A 5,391-nucleotide genomic window follows, 5' to 3' on the forward strand; every position below is an offset into this window, starting at 1 on the left:
CTCTCACGCCGGAGGCGCCGCGGGACTCCAGCCCCCTTCTGGTGTTGTTTTGTAGGAACCCAACCACAGCTACACCCCTACAGCGGCGAAGGATCCAGGACGCCGACAAAGGAGCAGCCCCGCCACCAGAGTTATCAGAGGGTACTTTGTGTTATATTATAGTCGTAAATTTTCGGTTAATATCAACCATGTTAGGAAAGGCAAACTTAATTAGAAAAAAAATGAAACATGTAAGAAAGGATGAGTACTTCTGAAATATGATATATAAATATGGAACTAAGAACCAACAAGTATCTTACAGGGTTTATTTAATTACATGCCTCTGTAATGGTGCGCAAAATCATGATAAGTTCTTTCAACAGGAAGCAAGTAAGCTGTCTTGGCAAGTATCTGAGCTTAAGTTTTTCCTGGAGCTGCTATAAATGTGGTTCTTCAGTGGTATTGGAAATGCGTGTGGATTTGAAAAATTCCCAAGTTTTGGTTTAACCTTGTTCAAGAATACGTAAGCTTCTTGCTCTTTCAGTTACGATTATTTTCTTGTCTGATTCTAACTTCTTATGACCTCTAACAGGGGACCCTTTTTTCTAGGTCTGCGTGATTGTGGAGATCGCTCAAAAATTAATTATAAGTTACTTTCTACAAAAACCAATAACATAGTTATGGATGTATAAGGGTGGTTTGAACAAAACCTTTTGGAATAAATGGTTTTGAACATTAATTGAACACGCTGGCACACTCATATTGTCACTTCTTGATGTTGAATATTCAATTATTATCAACGGTAAATAAAAAGAAATATGGAATTTGGTACGTTAATGAAGCTCTGAAGGTGCCATATGATATGTTTGCTTCATGTTTTTTTTTTTCAAATCACAAAATTTCTACAACATATCATGAAGTCATGTCGAAAGTACCCTGAAGTAATGATCTTTTGCGTTAATTATGTTGTAGGTTTTATTTCGACTTTAGCCCAACATATATTGGATGTGGTCTTATCTGCCCTCATGTAGTTAACTGCTCATTACTTGTTGGAGCAATCATATCTTGGGGAATTCTTTGGCCGTATGTTTCCCAACGTGCTGGAGATTGGTACCCAGCTGGCCTTAAAAGCCACGACTTTAAAGGTCTCTATGGATACAAGGTAACTTTGATCATTCTAACTGTGAAAAATAAGCCAAATAAATCTTATCATCAACGTTTCCAGGGCAGACTGTTTAAGATTTTTTGTGTAATACAACCAAAACTGAGAAGCCTTTGCACTTCAATAAATTTAATGGGTTATATTGAGTCATAATAAGTAATGGAGGGCTTAAATTTCAGTTCAGCAGACCACCAGCTGCACCAATCAATCTGTACGACTTGGTTCTCTCAACATTCTGCAGCTGAGGTCATTAGGGTTAATAGTAGAGGAAAATAAGACGGAGTATAGACCTAAAACAAGTTTCAGGTTGTTAATACTAATAACATTAAGCCTCAGAAGTAATCAGAATGGAATCAGGACAGTTGATTCAGATGGTGAGTGATAAGAGAGATCAGAGACACTAATCTCAACCCGTACATTCTGTTATAGGCGTAAGAAATTTTGACTGGGTCATTATAACACACTAGTACTCATAGATACAGATTATAAGCTACTGTACAGAGAGCTTGATGTATAATCCAACCCAGCTGTGGAAAGATCTATCGTTGTTGAGTGAAGTAAACAAGTATTCCGTAAGGTTGAAGTTTGGTCAGGTGAAATGGTTTATATATGTGAAGCAAGCTGAAGGATATTTTTGGTAGTGTCATAAGAATAGGACTGTTTAGGGAATTTGACAGACTCTCTTGAGTCCTTAACGCCAATTGAATTAGGATTTTCTGGTCTTATGCGACTCTTGACAAAACACCTTGACAGGAGTAGCATCAGAGCTTTGACTGGCCCGCTCTTAAAGTCACGAGGACCTTAAGGCTGCTTAAAGAAATCAAGATATACACGATTCCATTGTGAGGCCACAAGATATGTGCAAGGTCACTGAAAATTGTCAATGAACATTTGTGAAATATTTTTTCAGGACTCCACTCCACCACTGATGACCTATAAACAAGCTCCTGAGAAAACTGGTGTCCAGGAGTTGTCAAGAGATTAAATTTCATGTCACATACATGTTGACACCCCTATTGAAGATGCTCTCAGAACTAATGTGATATCATGATTAAATTATATGCCTCCCACACCATATACCAAGGCTTGTTTTATTAAAAACAACGTTCTCTTTAACGAATGTGCACACAGGCTCTAGGCACCCAGTTCTCTTACTTTCTCCCAATAGTGTTCTAACACGTGATTTTACTTACTTTCTAGGTAACAACCTTTTTATAAAATGTTTATGCTTACCAAAGAGGCACCTTTCTCATTAAACTACATTGGAGTCAAGCCTTGACTTAATATTGAACCGTTCAAGGTTAAACTTTGAATTGTTATAAGATCCCAACTGAAGTAGATAGTTATTTTCTCTTGAAATGTTGAAACCATTATCTTAAATTTGAAGTTAGATGGTTGTATTTATTTATTTGCAGGTCTTCATAGCTATTTCGCTTATTCTGGGGGACGCGCTCTACAATTTAGTGAAGATAATAGCTATGACTATCAAAGAATTTTGCAAGATCAATGCGACTCAGGCTCATCTCCCTGTTGCAACAGAGATGCAAGGTAAGAAAAATAACATCCAACAAGTTGAATTAGTTACTTTCTAAGAAAATCACCTTGAGCTAAAAAAAACTTAGAAGTGCAGTATATTTGGCCCATTCCCTTTGCTCCATTAACTTTTCCTGTTTTATTTGTTATATTTGTCATACTATCTTATTCTTGTATTTGTTTCAAAAAAAATAATCTTATTCTTGTATTTACTACAAATTGGATCTAACAAAATACAGGAATAAATTTATATGTAATATTTCTGGGGAAACGATATCATACACTGTATAGTATCAAAATTAATTTTAGTGGAGACAGTAAAGAGCCACCTTCTTGCTCCCAGTTGTGAATTAATTGACCATGTGCTTGACATGTATTGATCCTAACTTTCATTGCTGCTTTTTACAGATGAGGAGAGTTACAAGTTACTGCAGGAGCAAAAACAACGAGATGAGGTCTTTCTGAAAGATTGTATTCCAAACTGGTTTGCAGCTTCTGGATATTTGGGTTTGGCTGCAATATCAACAGCTACAATGCCACTCATCATTCCACCCTTTAAGTGGTATCTGGTCCTCTGTTCATATATAATTTCCCCTGCCCTTGCTTTTTGCAACTCATATGGTTCTGGGCTCACAGATTGGAGCTTGGCCTCAACCTATGGGAAGATTGGCCTATTTATGGTTGCATCATTGGTGCGAAGGGATGGAGGGGTCCTAGCTGGTTTGGCTGCTTGTGGAGCGATGATGGCGATTGTGTCCACTGCAGCTGATCTAATGCAAGACTTCAAAACAGGGTACCTCACTCTGTCATCGGCCAAGTCTATGTTTGTGAGTCAGTTAGTTGGCACAGCCATGGGTTGTATCATTGCACCCCTCACATTTTGGTTATATTGGACTGCTTTTGAAATTGGGAGCCTGGATAGTCCATATAAGGCACCATATGCTGTTATATTGAGGGAAATGGCCATCCTTGGGGTTGAGGGATTCTCAGAGCTTCCGAAGCATTGCCTTGACATATGTTGCGGTTTCTTTGTTGGAGCTCTAGTCATCAACCTGTTAAGAGATATTATACCCAAGAAAGTATCGCAATATATTCCTATTCCAATGGCAGTGGCAATGCCATTTTACATAGGAGCCTACTTTACGATTGACATGTTTGTAGGAACGGCTATATTGTTTGCGTGGGAATAAATTAACAAGAAAGGTGCTGAGGATTATGCTGGAGCTGTTGCTTCAGGGTTAATTTGTGGTGACGGAATATGGTCAATACCATCTGCCATTCTCTCCATTTTAAGGATTAATCCGCCCATCTGCATGTCTTTTGGGCCATCTATTACTAGTTGAGCAAGACATCTGTATAGTATATGTAGAAGCTAGTTCTCGGCTCGGGCAATCTAGTACTGGTTGAGCAAGACATCTGTATAGTATTTGTATAAACTTGTTTTAAGCCTGGGCCAACGTACTGGTTGAGCAAGGCATCCTGTATAGTATTTGTAAATACTAATTCTCCGTCAGACCATCTCGTATCGGTTGAGCAAGACATCTTGTACAACATTTGTAGAAACTAGTTAATATTAGTCGATAACTCTAATGACCTTTGTGAATCATTTAAGTGATCATTGTGAATCATGAAAGTTCAACTCTATTAATAGAAACTGTAACAAGATCTTAATACAAAAAGCACTTTAGTGTACATAAAGACTAATTTATTAACCCACCATTCAAACATTTTACAAATTACGATCGCAGGAACTTGGTCAAGAAACTCTGTGACGGGATGATAAATAGCCCAGGAGTTTTGTTCTTTTTAGATTAGTTGTGTACTTGAACTTTACAAATGGTGTAATATGTGTACCTCAACTTTAGAAATAGCAAGATGTTTACCTGAACTTAGGAGAGAGATGCAGAATGTGTGTTTCTGTTATGTGCATGGTTAGGGACATTTGTGCACGGTTAAGGACATTTGTCTGAGGGGTTTCTTGTCATTTCAGTGCACTACACTTGCATTATTGATATAAGGGCAGTCTCTTGATCAATTTTGCCGCCATCTTCATTAATGTAAGAGCATTATTTCCCTCTTAATTTATGGCTTAAGCTTTGTTGGTCTATTTGATTTTTTATTCATTTCAATGACTTGGTGTGTACGATCATCGGTAGATAATGAAGTCTTTCACCAACATGAGACCTCCGATTATAGTCGTGAGTTGTTCATTTCATCTTTGATTTTATTGAGCTTAATATATGTGTAAATAGTAGTGTAATGAGCTGATTGTATGCTTCTGTATAGTTGTTTGTTTGAATCTTTCAATTATGTTTTGTTTGCGTGTATGTTTAAGTGTCCTGTTTTTCAGTTTATTTTACTCTTCTTCGAGGGTTTGATAACATCACATACTTGCACACTAACCTTGAGTTTTCTGCCACTTTTCATGCATGTTCAGACTGTCCTGATAAGTTGTGTATAAAATTTCATTATGAGGGTGATTTTAGCGTGAACCCTAAAATCTATGTTGGTGGTTCAATCAGATATGTTGATATGTGTGATATTGATGATTTAAGTTTATGAAAAATAGAAAATATGGTGGATGAGTTTGGTGAGCATGGTTAATTTTCATTTAGTTATAAGCTTCCAAATTGTGATTTGCAAACTGGATTATGCCCTCTTGTAAGTGATGTCAATGTCTTGGAAATGACCAAAGTTGTCCTAGCTCAAAGAACTAT

General features: G+C 37.3%; 1 pseudogene; it reads left to right on the top strand.

The window, feature by feature from the left end:
* Positions 1-229: 229 nt before the first annotated feature.
* LOC141710941 (putative metal-nicotianamine transporter YSL6) lies at positions 230-4,242 on the top strand (annotated as a pseudogene).
* Positions 4,243-5,391: the final 1,149 nt, after the last annotated feature.

This window comes from Apium graveolens, chromosome 3, assembly GCF_009905375.1.
Source record: "Apium graveolens cultivar Ventura chromosome 3, ASM990537v1, whole genome shotgun sequence".
Lineage (NCBI taxonomy): Eukaryota > Viridiplantae > Streptophyta > Magnoliopsida > Apiales > Apiaceae > Apium > Apium graveolens.